This window comes from Marmota flaviventris, chromosome 2 (assembly GCF_047511675.1).
Source record: "Marmota flaviventris isolate mMarFla1 chromosome 2, mMarFla1.hap1, whole genome shotgun sequence".
In the NCBI taxonomy this organism is placed as follows: Eukaryota; Metazoa; Chordata; class Mammalia; order Rodentia; family Sciuridae; genus Marmota; species Marmota flaviventris.
Window position 1 is genome coordinate 93,719,234 of NC_092499.1, and position 15,398 is coordinate 93,734,631.

Genomic DNA, 15,398 nt, shown 5'->3' on the forward strand with positions numbered 1-15,398 from the left:
AGCATTTGTGTGGGGTTTTAATATACTGGAATTTCCAGGAGTGGATTTCTTGGAAAAACCCAGAGCTCCTTTACTAGAGTTGCTTAGCACTGCATAAAGTCATGCCACCCAAGCAATGCTTCCTGCAGGTGGAATTGAGTTGCTAATAAGAGTCTACAGTCTGTTTTTGTAGCTGTGGTGTTCATGTTGATTTTACCATGGATGTAATTAATTCTTCTGACTGAAGACAGAAAATTGTAGATTGAAATGAAATGTTTAAAAATTATTAAAATTCACAAAAAAGTGCAAAAGAAACATAATTAAACTTTCAAGGGGTCTTCAGAAGTGCTAAATGCTAAAAAGGAGTTGAGCATTTGGCACTTCTGAAGTTATTAAAATTTAAAACTGCAGTAAGACTTTTGGGACACTGTATGATAAAAAGTGTTCATTGGATTTGATATAGTGGAGAACCGCTCACCTACACTTTGCTCTCATCTAAAAAGAACAGTTCATTGGAAACGTTCAGTCAAGCTGGCGCCATAGTACATACTTGCAATCCCAGTGACTCCAGAGACCGAGGCAGGAGGATTGCAAGTTGGAGAGGGTCATTGACCAAAAATTAAAAAATAAAAAGCGCTGGGTATATGGCTCAGTGGTAGGGCGCCCCTGGGTTCAAATCCCAGTACTACAAAACCAAAATAAACAAAAAAAGTAGAACAAAGCGAAAAGAAAATGTCTAGTCAAGAAAATGGAACTGAACAGGATGTAGTGGCCAGTGGCTGGAAGCCATCTGACCCCAGACTTCACACTCTGACCGAAAGTCTAAAGTCGTTGAGCTGAGCAGGAAAAGCCGTTTCTCGCTCTCGTGGTGAAAACCAGGTGAGAAATGCAGCGCACACGGGATGATCCCACAGCACACTGCCAAGGCTCTATCCACAGTGCCATGCCTCTGCCTTTGCCAGTCCGGATCGCGCAACTCTGTTGGCACCCAGGGGCAGGAGTGTCAGGTGGCCTTAGTGTTCTCTGCTGACAAACGCAGACAGGGCCTCACTCCTGGGCACTCTGGGGGATAGGTGTCTCGAGGCCACCCTGCTGGCAGAATCTGGGTGGACTAGACCCCCCTGGTGGTTCTGTCCTCAGTTCTTCCTCAAAGTCTGGGTGTGGTCTTCCGGGGTGCCCAGCTGCGGTTCCAGGCGTGGCTGCCGAGAGCCCTTTCTTTTCCTGGGGGGAGCCTCCCTCTCCCCGCCTCCAGGCGGCCAGGCGGGGCTCCAGCCGAGGTGCTCAGTCCCAGCAGGGAGCGGCAGTTTTTGCAGCGCCAACGCTGTGGCCCAAGGCTTCGTTCACTTTTGGTAAGAGGCTTCCCACAACCTTCTGATCTCCAGATCTCAGGTTCTCCGTGGGGGGAAGGACAGAGGGCACTCCTGGAGCTGGTTGTTGGCCTTACTTCCCACTATCAGCTGGGAGTTCGCAGACCCGGCTGCCCCACCCTCCACACAGCTTCTCTCTTCCTTTCCCCATCCCCGGGACAGCAGCTCGCGCTGCGTTTGTCTGGAACTTAGCTCCTGGGACTCTGGCTTCTTTCTTGCAGTGTTGGAATCTCCGGGACACCGGAGAGGCTGAGGGACAGTTAAAACAGAGGTGTCACTCTTAGCCGAACCCTCTCCCTCCCCCGAGGTATCCGTGATCTCTGTGTATGGGAATTTCTGGTGCCTTCCACTGTTGACTCACTTCCGAGTTGGAAGTTGGTGCACAGCCTCAGGTGGTCCTGGATTGATGGATGTCCACAGTTCTGAGACATTTATCCACACTGGCAGTGAGACCAAGGGGCGCTCAAGGGGCAGCGGCCTGGGACCAGTGGGAAGAGGGAATTTAGATCATGCGCTGAACAGGAAATTAGTGCAAAGGGGGATAAAGGGTCTTTGGTGGAACTGGGGCTCATTCTTTTCCTCTTTATTTTCTTTTAATTAGCAAAATTCTAACCTAGCTTCTTTCTCAAAGACACAATGAGCAGAAAGCCTCTAGCAATGGGATATGCCCATTGCTATAATGCAGGGTTTTGACCCATTTTGTGTCACTATTCCTTGGGTAGTTCTGAGAAGAATAAGGACCTTTTCTTAGAACAATACTTTTAAAAATGTAAAATAAAAGGCAGAGGATTATAAAAGAAGCCAGTTGCAATATACTTGTCAAAATATTAAAAAGAATTTATGATATAATATGTGCTTTAAAATTAATGAATTATTAAATTATAAGGTCTATAAAGTTTTGAATCTAATAGCTATCATAATTTAGAAATAGTAGAGAATGTAAACAATATTTCAAAATATAGGTGACACCTGTAATAAAAGAAAATATCAAATTTCTATTGCTGACAAGGTTATAGATAACTGCTAATACTGCTGTGGCTTCTGCATGCATACATAATTGAAGAAATATTAAATTTCAATTAGGTATTAGTGAAAATTAAGTTTTTTTTTTTTTTAAATCCAGTCCATGGGTCCCAGGTTGAGATCCTGGGATAGTACAAAGCATTATTCAGAAAGTTAGGTAACTTAGCTTCTAGCCTTGATACTCCATTAACTAGCATCTTGATGTTAGTTTTGAACTTTTTTGAGCCTTAGCTTCTTCACTGTACAATACAAACGGGGTACCACCTGGCACAGAGGTGTGAAATAAGTACCATTTATTAGAATCTGTCTGTCTCCTTCCCAAGCTTTGACTATCACCATTAAATCCAAACCTGATATTTGGAAGATATCTATCTATCTATCTATCTATTTTTTTTAAAATTTTTTATTGTTGGTTGTTCAAAACATTACAAATTTCTTGATATATCATATTTCACACTTTGATTCAAGTGGGTTATGAACTCCCATTTTTGCCCCATATACAGATTCTATCTATTTTTTTTTTGAGAGAGAGAGAGAGAGAGAGATTTTTTTTTTTAGTATTTATTTTTCTGTTTTCGGTGGACCCAACATCTTTATTTTTATGTGGTGCTGAGGATCAAACCCAGCACCCTGCACATGCCAGGCGAGCGGGTTACTGCTTGAGCCACATCCCCAGCCCATCAATAAATATTTATTAAATGAATAGGTGGGTTAGAGAAGGTTGCTTGTGACTACAGCTAAAAAGAAAATTCATCAAAGAGACAGCTGGTGGTTTGGGAATTGACCCTGTTTAAACTGTAAGATGCTGCTTTTTTAATTCACTGAACAAATATTTACATAAACACACCTGGAACTAGAGTGCTTGAAATGTCAGCCAGAGCCCATGGGTCTCTGTGTGGATTTGTGTGGCTGGTGTTCTGCCAGAGAAAATGAAATTGAGTGTTGATTGAAACCAGGATTCTTTTGCAGAAGTTTCTTCTCCATCTTGACTGCATCTAGGCTTGTTAATATGATGTGTTCAAATACAGGAAATGTCTTACAAGAAATGGAAACAGACTCATGAAGAGATGTTTCTGGACCTAGATATTATACATTCTTCTATCCTCTGTTCCTTTTCACCTTTCCTTGTTCACTACCAACTACAAATTTCCTCTCTGATTCTGAAGAGTTGGTAAATAAGAGCAGGATTGGTACCTTGCTAAAAGCTGCCTAGACTACACCTGAAACCAATTAGTCACTTTTTTTTTTTTGGTTGTTGGTACCGACACTTGAACCCAGGGTCTCTCTACCACAGAGCTACATCCCCACTTTTTGTACTTCTAATTTTGAGACAGCTAAGTTGCTGAAGCTGGACTTCAACTTGGGATCCTCTTGCCTCAGCCTTCAAAGGTAGTGGGATTATAGGTATGTGCCACCACACCTGGCCCAACTAGTTGCTTCCTAATTCCTAGGCTTAAAAGTGTATATAATCCAATAAGTATAGATGGTAATAATACTCCAGAAAAGTGGGTCCAGCCACCATCTCTGTGAAAGTACTAAATTAGAGTAGAGGGTGGGGAGACAACTTTGTGAAGAATAGGAACTTTAGAACACACTGGGGCTAGGTGCCTATAACTTTGTGAAGGGCAAATACTGATGTTATGTGCTGAATTGTGTCCCTCTCCCAAATGTATATGTTGATAATCCTAACCCCTAGTATTTTAGAATGTGACTGTATTTGTAGATAGGGCCTGCAGAGAGGTAATTTGGCTAAATGAAGTTATTAGGGTGGGGTCCTAATCCAATATAAATGGTGTTCATATAAGAATAAGAAGAGACATCAGGGGCATATATGTACTGATAAAAGGCCACATGGTAACACAAAAAAGGTAGCAAGTCAAGGAGAGGGGCCTTGGGAGAATCTTGTCTTTTTGGTACCTTGATCTTGGACTTTCAGCCTCTAGAACTGTGAGAGTTTAAACCACCCAGTCTGGGGTATTTTGTTACGAATTCCTAGCAAATTGTCACCCTCTCTTTTAAGTTATGACTCTGACACCTCTGTCACTTGCTCTAGGCTGCCTCGCCTACTTACTCACAAGAGTCTAGTACAATTGACTTTCTGTAGTTGTGTGTAGGTTATATGAAAGTTGTGTGTAGGTTATATGCAAATTTTATGCCATTTTATATAAGGGACTTGAGCATTAACCAGTTTTTGTATCAGTGGGGGTTCCTGGAACCAGTCCTGCATGGACACAAGAGATGACTTTACTCCACACAGACACTCTGAATGGTCCTTTGGATCCTGTCTGGTGTCATTAAAGCCTTACTCACCTTCATGATTCTGTTAGGAAAAGAAGAACTTGGCATCTTCAGTGAATGATTCAGGCTAGCTATCATGCTCTGTACATAATAGGTGCTTTATAAATACATGGTGGGTTCTGAGGTGATGGTGTTAATGACCATTTTTAATTACCGGAAGGAAACTCCCTCCTACTCAAAATGAATTTCCAAGCCTAGCTCAGCACTCAGGGAGCTTTTATTTGGTCTATTTGGGAGCCAGCAGCCCCAGCTTTATCTACATCAATGGAGAGGAAATACCTGTAATTATCTTGAGAGCAAATCCTACCCTCTGGAAGGGATATGGTGATTGTATTCTATGGTACTTTCTTGTTCTTGGCTATTTGTTCCAAAGTGGCCCATGGTGTCTCCATAGGAAAACAATGTGTCTTAACAACTACGATGTGTAGAGTTGAGATTGTAAGTGTTCCCCAAGAAAGTACTGGGTCTTGGATATGTAAGTTTGTGCTTCTGTGAGCACCTTCATGATGCTTAAGGTGCACAAGGGGCCATCTCATTTTCTGGCCATCTGTTTTATATGATAATGATGGGATTTTCAAGGTCTAGGTGATCAAATCTAAGCTTGTTTTGAATCACAAAGCAAGAAGGGCCTTTAAAGTCAAGTAGACACATCCACTTATTTTAAACTCAGAGAAATGAGTCTCACAACCTCTATTTCCTCATTTATAAAATGTTGATGATAGCTGGGCATGGTGGCACACACCTGTAATTCCAGCATCTTGGGAGGCTGAGGCAGGAGGATTGCAAGTTCAAGGCCAGCCTGGGCAACTTAGGGAGACGTTGTCTAAAAATAAAAGCATATAAGGGATGTAGCTTAGTGATAGAATATCTCTGGGTTCATGCCCACTACCACACCAAAAAAAAAAAAGTTGTTGTGAGAAATTAAATTGTGCACTATAAAATGCCAGCCATGTATCAAACCTTCTGTAAATGATTTTTTCCTATGTTTTTATTATGCCTGGGATCAAACACCTATCCATAGCAGTTGCCCACTGAATCATAGTGGATCATGATGCAGGTGTGGAATTTGGGCAAAGAGACTAGGAAGTATATTTTCTGTTCTGATTATGTTGCAGGTTTCGTAACCCCTGACATTCTTTGCCATAAAAATTCACAGCTCATTGGAACAATTATATTTGTTACTAGAACAAGTATTTGAATGCCTGCCTATGAACCTCCATTTCCCTTTCTCTCCTTGAGAGGCACATCAAGTTTTAGAGAAGGAAGGGAATTTCAAAGCTATCAAACTCAGCTCTTTCTCCCATTGATAAAGATAGCATGGCCCAGAATGATGAAGGCCAAGCCCTTTCTGGAACTACCTGGAATGGGAACCTGGGACTCCTGACTCCTGACACACCCTCAGACAAAGCTGCACCACGAACAGGAAACTGTGTCATCTAGTTGGACATAGGAAAGGTGTGAGCTATTAGGAAACCTGACACACCTGTTACATCTGTACATCTGTCCTAACCAGTGAAGGAGTGAACTTAGCGTCTCTCCAACCAGGTTCAAATAGCAGATGTATAATTTGTAATTAAAGAGTCTTTCCTTATTGTGGTAAGACCTCACACACTGCATTCTAGGGAATGATATGCTTGAGTAGTTATCCTATTTCTGTTTACAATGACTCCACCCTTCAAAGCGTCCTTATGTGTGAGACTCTGAAAGGGAATCCTAATGTTCCTCAGGCTGATGAATAATTTTCTTGTGATAATTTAACAGATTCAGAAAACCAAGGTGCAAGCTGATTCTTGCTGTGTGACTGGGAGCAAATTAATTTCATAATAAGCCTCTCTGGTGAGACTGCACATGGGCACACATAGGCTTATGCAGACCTTGCAAAGAAATTGGAAATATACTTGGTTAAAAGCCAGCTGTGGGCTGGGGCTGCAGCTCAGTGGCAGAGCACTTTTTGCCTTGCAAGTGTGAGGCACTGGGTTGGATCCTTAGCACCACATAAAAATAAACAAATAAAATAAAGGCATTCTAAACAAACAAACAAATAAACAAATAATTATATATATATATTTATATTTATATATATATTTATATTATTCAATAATAAATAGAAAATAAAAGCCAGCTGTGCATGATGGAAAGAGACCCAAGGTGTGCTTACTCCTACACTAGAACATGAGAAGTCAAGTTCCCACCGCAAGCAGAAAACAGGCTTTTAACAAAAATTTAATTCAGTCAAAACCCTTAACTTTCAAATAAAATAATCTAATTCACTAACTTATTTATGTATTTATTTTTGGAGTCTTAAATGTGAGTTTTCCTTATGAAAATATAATTTTTGTTATCTGCTTAGCAGTTGTATATTTGTTTGGTGAAATTGTCAATCCTTCCATTATAATGCTTTCTCTGATTATAAAATAGTGTAGTATAGGCTAAGGAAACTCAGCAGCAAAGGGAGTCACTGCATCATTGCAAAGTCCTCATTAGTAATTCTCAATCAGTAATTCTTTGAAGAAAACTCATAGTTTGTCCCTAAAGAGTTGGGGAACTAAAGAAGCCCAATGTAGCTCTAAGCCTTTAATCATCAGAGAGTTGTGTATGATTGTTTCTCTTTCCTGGATGATCTAGCACTGGTAAAGCTGGATGATCTAGCACTGGAGAAGCTTAATGTTTAAACAAATGTTTGGAGTGGTAATAGCTCCAGAGGAAGAGCTCCATGGTAGCATTGCAGGGCTAAGTGAAGATTGCTTAATTTTCTTTATTTGCTAGTAATATAGTAATCCAGTTCCTGAACGCACAGGCAAGAACAGCATTGTTGTACGCAAGGGGAGGTGAGCCAAGAGGAAGGGTGCAGCTTGCATAATGCTTTCAAGATTTTCAGGGCAGGTCCTTTCCTTCTCTCTCACCATACCTTGGACCTTTACTTTGAGTAATCCAATATTGCTGCACCCTAAGCTCATTGTATCTACTTGTACAGGAAGGTAATGTGTCATAGTTCACATTCTTTCTTCTTTTTTATTTTTTTGCAGTACTGTCTTCAGCTGTTATTATTATTATTATTTCATTTCATTATTTCATTTTTAGACAGGGTCTTGCTGAGTTACCTAGGCTACCCTCAAACTTGAGATCCTCTTGCCTCAGCCCCTCAAATAGCTGGGATTATAGGTGTGTACCACCATACTGGGCTTTCTTCCTTCTTCTTTATTCCCAATAACTAATTGTTGCAAATTTCCTTCAACATGTGTGTCATATTTATTTTCATTTCTGTTCCCATTGTCTAGATCCACTACCTGCATTTCTGAAGCAGAAACTTAACAAATCTTCATATTCCTGATCATCTCTTTTAGACAGACTCTTCTTTATTCTTTTTTATTTTTGGGATACCGGGGTTTAAACCCAGGGGCACTTCACCACTATATCTAGTCTTTTAAAAAATTTACTATTTTGAGGCAGAGTGTCACTAATTGCTCAGGGCCTTGCTAAGTTGCTGAGACTGGCCTTGAACTTGCAATTCTCCTATCTCATCCTCCCAAGTTACTGAAATTTCAGGCATGTGCCATCACATCTGGTAGATAGATTCTTCTCACCATGGACTCTGCAGTGCCTAGCATAATGCCTGGTATATAAACACTCAAAATGCTGAACTCAACCAAATTTTTCCAGTTCATTCCCTCAGCTTTCCTCGGGGTATCTTTCTAAATTAGTTTCATTAAGAACTTCCAGGAATTCTCATTGTCACCAGAGGGATTACAGGTTCAAATCCACACCAGGCCTGGGCAGAAAACTTCCATGAGTCATTTAGGCAGGGTGTGAACAGGAACTTTGTGCAGGGCAAAGATGGCTAGTAACTACTCAGCTCCAGCCAAATATTTCCATGTGAGAATGTGGGCCTGCTATTGTCAAAGAGGCCAAAATATGGAAATTTTGGGGTGATAACTCCCAAATATTTAATGCTAGCAACTAATCCAAGCTTTAAGAAAACACTGTGAGTCAAACAAAACACAACTTGGTCTGCAGGTTTGGTGGGCAGGTTGCTGCTCTGTGAGCCCTAGGTGGCAGTATGGTTGTCTAGGATTAAGCTCAAGCCTAATAACTGTTAATAACCTATGTCTATCCAAACTTCCTCTTCTCAGAATGCGCCTGCCCTAGGATGTCCTCTTACTCTTTGTTCACAGGCAATTTCCATACCAAATGATTCTACTTCCTAAATCTCTAACCCAAGTAGCAAAATTAGCCTAATGAGGGCCCTTATCTAATGCCCCTATTTCTGCTCACATAATTCTTCTTTTTTTTATTATTATCTACATTTCTAATGCTGGCACACACTTATCACTCATGTTCACCACTGCAATAGACTCTTAACTGATTAAAAGAACTAGTTAACTGATTTTGTTTCTCGTCCTGAATAATTTTGCTTTGAGATTGGATTTGTCTTCTCCAAGCTACCTTCTGTTCTCTCCCTTTCAAGAACTTTGTCTTTTCCATGAAAAGTCTCAGTTCCCTAGCATGTCTCTTTATAATCTGGTTAAGATATTTCTTTCTTGTCTAGTCATCTCAGTTTCACTCAAATATGGTTGGCTTGCCATTGCTCAAACACATTCTGGCCCTTCTCACTGTATCAGTTGAGGTCTCTGGGAAACAGTTGGCACACTCAGTGTTTAATGAAATAACTATTTACAAAGATGCTAGCAGGTTCAAGGGAAACCACCAAAGGCGGTGAAGCAGTTATATTGGTTTGGGGAGATGTTAAGTTAAGGGAGCAGTTAGTTGTTAGGACGGCAGCTGAGGAAAGGGCTACCCTACAGGAACCCAGGATTTCAGCTGAAGAATATATTCATTGGTCAGGCTTGGGTGGGGCTTGGCAGGCTGGGAAAGGGCTGGGAAATAAGTATCCTGACCTCTCTCTTTTTCTGTCCTCTAATCTTCTACTGGTGCTTTCTCTTGGATGAACTCAGTGGGAAGCCAGAAGATGAGGGAGATCAGTCGAGGCATACCTTAGAGATCTGCTCTCAGGGCTCAGAGCACCCACAGAAGAGGGTGGAAAAGTTCTGACAGGCAGGTACTCCCTCTCTGATTCTTTTACTTATGCTACTCCCTTCTCTTGGGCAACTCTCCCACAGCATTTCCACTTATTGAATGCTTCCAGTCTTTTCTTTTCTGCTCAGATTTTACCTGTTTTGCCAAGTTTTCATTGATTACTCTTTTTCAAATCCTGAGCATTTGGCTCATATTGGTTGCATGGCACTTTGCTTCTTCCACTGGAGCTAAGGGTAGTTAGAGGTAGTTAGATGTGTGCACATCTTTCTCTAACTTGAGTGGGGAATGTGTCCTAGTGCTTTGTATTTTTCTCTGCACTTAGTATTTATTTGGAATGAAGTTCTACCTTCATTCAGTGTGTAGGATACATCTGATATATAAAGGTATTGAATAAACCAACCCATCATTATTATATATAATAATTATTATTATATAATAATAATTATTTTATTATACAATAAATAATATATTATATAATATATTATTATATAATATATAATAATAATTATTATTATTTTAGCAAATATCACTGAGCTCCTTCATTGTGCCAGGAGCTGTGCTAGGTACAGCATCAGGTCTCCTATCACCAAAGCTTGAATCCCAGTTGAAAGGAGTACATGTTGGTTCCCCTCCCCTTACAATTATACCTTCCTGAAATGTCTTTTGCTATTCCTCATCTTAGCCATGGTCCAGAGTCCAGCCGGGTCACAACTTTTCTAATCCCCCCAGCTAACATTGATTCTGTAAGTCTTATTACCTATTTGTCTCTCTTGGAAATTCCTTGTGATCACTCAGTTATTTGTTGACATTTTGATGCATCTAGTTTCCCTGAGAGATTGAAACTTCATCATGGTTGCAGACTCTGGTTCCAGAAACTCTGATTTCTTCTATCACTATGGTCACTTGTGGAGTATCTGGTCATTTGTGCAGTATCTGGTATTTTGGTCATTCCTGGGGTGGTTTGGACAGTTGGTGATACAGGCAGAAAACTTCTGTAGTCTACCAAGAGTGTAATAAGAGCTTTTTTGGTCACCTCTTCAGGAGTAGGTGCCCAAAATTTATGAACTTTGTTAAAACTTTAATAAATATTAATATTATAATTAAATTGATTATTTAATTATTTATTTTTCAACTCCTCCATCACCTTTAGACTAGTAGAAAAAGTATTGGGCTTGGTTTCCATAAATATAGATTTTCATTCCAGCTCTTAGATTTAGCTAGCATGCCATTTAACTTCTCTGAACCTCATTGTCAATATCTGTTTTGGGGGTGTATGTGTGTACCAGGGATTGAATTCAGGTGCACTTGGCCACTGAACCACATCTCCTACCTGATTTTATATTTTATTTAGTGTCTCGTTGAGTTGCTTCACGCTTTGCTTTTGCTGAGGCTGGCTTTGAACTCGCATCCTCCTGCCTCAGCCTCCCTAGCTGCTGGGATTACAGTGCCACCCCACCTGGTTTATTGTCAATATCTTTTTTAAAACTTTTTTTTTAGTTGTAGATGGACATAATACCTTTATTGTTGTAGATGGACACAATACCTTTATTTTGTTTATTTATTTTTATGTGGTGCTGAGGATCAAACCCAGTGCCTCATACATGCGAGGCAAGTGCTCTATTGCTGAGCCCTAGCCCTAGTCCCAGGCCTTGTCAATGTCTTTTAATAACAGTACTTAACTCATAAGACCATTATGAAAATTAAGATGATGTATATTTCCTATTGCTGTTGTAACAAATTACCACAATTCTTATGGCTTAAATAATATAATAATGTTTTTTTTTTTTTTTTTTGTAGTGCTGGTGATTGAACCCAGGGCCTTTTGCATGCTAAGCAAGCACTCTACCACTGAAATATAGTCCCAGATCCAACAATACAAATTTATTATCTTACAGTAGTATATCAGAAGTGTAGCACAGGTTTCACTAGGCTAAAATCAAGGTGCTGGTAGAGCCATATAACTTCTGGAAGTTCTGTAGAGTTCTAAAGTTCTAAAGAATCTGTTTCATTGCTTCTAGAAGACTTTCCAGCTTCTAGAAGCTACCCACATCTTTGGTTTACTATCCTTTTCCTTCATCTTCAAAGCCAGCAACATTTCACTTTTCTGACCATCACCTCATGGTCACGTCTTCCTTTGTCTCCAGCTGGAAAAAGTTCTCCATTTTTAAGGATCCAGGTGATTAGATTGGGCTCACTTGGATAATTCAGGATATTCTTTCTGCATCTTAAGGTCCTTAACCACATCTATAAACTTGCTTTTGTCACATGAAGTAACATATTTATAGGTTTGGGAGATTAGGATATATTTGGAGGAGGTAATTATTTGGTTTATCATAGTCTATATACTGGTTCCCAAAGATTCATACCCATTCCACATGCAAAATTTGTTCACTCCAGTCCAAGTTCTTCCAAAGACTCCATTCATTACTGCATCCAAATTATAATCTAAGTCTCATTAGCTCAAAAGTCTCAATTTTGTCATCTAAATAATCTAAACCATGTGTGGGTGAGGTTCTGGACATGGTCTCTTCTGGGACACAATTCCTGTCCATCTGTGGATCTGTGAAACTAAGGATACAAGTTATCTGCTTTTAGAGTACAATGGTAGGTTAGTGTAGGATAAAAGTTATAGAGTTAAGAGTTATAGAGTTAAAAGTTATAGAGTTCTAGAGTTAAAAGTTCTGGTTAAAAAGGGGAGAAAATGGGAGTAAAATAGAAGTCACATGTCCCAAGAAGTTTCAAAATCTGGGTGGACAAGTTATATCAGGTTTTAAGGCCTATGAATAATTCTCTGTGGTTTTAAGCTCTGCCCCCTGGGACGCCAGTCCTTTTTCATGAAATGTAGTGTGTGTTTGCAACAGAGCAGTTAATTTTTATTTAGCATTTATTCCCTCTGTTTATCTTTTTTCTCACATTTTCTAAAACCAGCTCGAAGAAATCAAGCTGTGTCTTTAATACGGAGCTTATAAATCTTCTCAGCTAGATGTTCAATGCCATATTTTATAAGTTCTATTTTTTATATCACTGTGATTCTGTTAATCTTTCTGTCACTATATAACAAGGGTCCCTTTGTTCCACTGACCAATAGTATTTTTCTTAATTTATTCTGAGCCCTCGTTGAAAAGTAATATCCATATTTCAACTAATAGTGTGTTCATGTTGATTTAAGTATTCTCCAAGATTAATTTTGTTTTGTCTACCTCTTTATCAATTTTCACTAACAGTCATATTTTTACAGTATATTCAAGACAATCAACACCTTTTAAAAATTGTGCTTCTCAACATTCCCTTGGCCTCTGACTACTGTCTAATTCCAAATGTGGCCCAAAGTAGCAATGAAATAGGAGGAAATACCCGCAATGCACTTTTTACCCCCTCTGAGTTCCTGCTAACACCTCCCACTAGTTGGACCCAGGCAGAGGTCAGAGGACAAGGGAGACCAAGTGATGTAGTTATCAGGGACACAGCCTGATATCTGTGCAAACTAATTACACCCCTAAAAGAGAGTATATAAATATATATAAGTGTATATTTGGACCTATAAAAGTCTAAACCAATACACCCCTACGTGGGCTGGATGTAGGATGAGTGGGAAACAGAGAATAGCAAAAAAGTTCAAAATATGTTAAATATTCAAGTCATAGATCTTTTCCTTTCTGATTTATACCTTTAATGTTGTGCTAAGAAAATTTTTATCTTACTCAGGGATGACATAAATGTCTACTTAAATTTTCTTCTAGCATTTTTATGGCTTATTTTTAACACTCAAAAATTTAAATTAGACCTACTAACATTAAAAAAAGAAAAACTTTCCTTGTAATTTGGCCTTTGTTAGCAGCAGCTGGCAAGCTCAGATATTCTTTCCTCAGCTTCTAAAGCTAGAGATTAGGAGTGGGACCAGGACAAGGGTGAGGGAATTTCTATCAGCGTAGGTCCTTATTAGATGCACAATGAGTTTTTTGTAATACTTTGGAAACATAATTGTGACCATAAATATTTCATGGAATTTATTCCTTTTTTTATATTGGGGATTAAACCCAGTATAAAAAAGTAACCACTGAGATACCGCCCCCCCTGCCCTTTTTATTTTTTATTTTGAGACAGGCTCTCATTAAGTTGCTTAAGTCCTTGCAAAATTGCTGAGGCTGGCTCTGAACTTTCAATTCTCCTGCCTCAGCCTCCTGATTAAGGCATGCTCCATTGTGCCTGGCTTATTCTTTCATAAAGATACTCTTATGCATTTGGCATAGCTAAATGTTATTTAATTTGTATACTTTTGTTTATATTTATATTTCTTGATTTCAGTTCTGAAATTTTAGCCACTGTTTGATTAAGTTCAGTATGCATAGAAAGCTGAATTTGCACATATACCTATGTTTGCAGAAAATTTATTCCTTAAATACCTTTCTGAACACTTCTGGTGAATGGCACTTTTTAAAAAGTTATTATTAGTTTTTTAGTGATGAAAACAACAACTTTATTTATTTATTTTTATGTGGTGCTGAGGATTGAACCCAGTGCCTCACATGTGTAAGGTAAGCGCTCTACCACTGAGCCATAATCCCAGTCCTGGATGCCACTTTTTAAAATCAAGGTTAAATGAATAAAAGAGATGTGAAGATTTTCATTGTTGGGAAAGATAGTTCAAGTTTCAATAGGGCAGATCTTAGGGTGTGACAAAGGCAAGGAAGGCCAGGTGCCACATTCTTTCAGAGTGATTATTGTATTAAAAAAAATCAAAGTGTAACTATGTTATTTATTTGCAAAACTTGGCCCAATCACCCACAAAATTACAACACTCTTCAGTAGCATGTAATTAAATTGCTTTCTAAATGCCACCTGACAGTTCAGCAGATACGTAAGGAGAATGAGCAGAGCAGAAATTTGTTAAACATGTAAAATCTTCCATCTGACTGAACAGTTGTCACATGCATTTTAACGTAAGTGTATTAAAAATGCATCCAGAATTTGTTTTACTTGGTTATGGCAAGGCCAACAGATCAGGAGATGACTGCCATAAAGGAATGGATTTTTACTCAGAGTTCTTAAGAGACAGAAGGCCCAACATGCCATGTAAGGGCCATATGGGGAAGCACCTGGGTAGGTCAGGAGGCAGGAAAAGTGAAGGGGAAGCATGGGCAAATGCCTATATGATGGCTTTTATGAGGCAGGGGGAAAAGGCCGACTAGCTTTGGAATTGGCTGGTTGGAATAATTTAGTGGACTCTAGGGGTTAAAGGGGCTGCCCCTAGTTGTTGGATACCTGGCCCTGGGGAGATTAGAGTTGAAGAATATTCCTCCTGGGATATAAGGGCCAGATAAAGGAGGTAGATCCCAGTATGGGCTCTGGATTGACTGGTTTACATATCAAAGGTATGCTGCAGGCTAGTCTTCACTGTCTCCAGGAGTTAGCTAGGTCTGGGAGGGGCGATCTCTCTAGAATTATTAGCAAGGCCCCAAAATGTTAAACCAGCATAAATGCAGGAAAAGTCCAAACCAATACTCCTAATTGTTAAATACCAGGACTCAAAATATCTCCAGGAAGAGGAAGCACCAGCTTCTTCCTGGTTTCATGAGGTGTCAATGCAGTGCCCTTGACAAGTGCCATGAATAGTTCTGCACAAGCTACCTGCAGGCACATCAGATTAAAATGAAATCATGTGAAGAAAACATAGCCTTCGTGAGGTAATGTCTGACA

The 15,398-nt window shown here is 39.6% G+C and overlaps 1 protein-coding gene across 1 annotated transcript in view; it reads left to right on the plus strand.

The window, feature by feature from the left end:
- Positions 1–1,211: 1,211 nt before the first annotated feature.
- Positions 1,212–15,398, plus strand: part of Sqor (sulfide quinone oxidoreductase) — a 46,371-nt gene continuing 32,184 nt past the window's right edge. The window contains exon 1 of the mRNA XM_027925992.2: positions 1,212–1,328. The gene's annotated coding sequence lies outside the window, so the exon portion shown is untranslated. The remainder of the gene's footprint in view (positions 1,329–15,398) is intronic.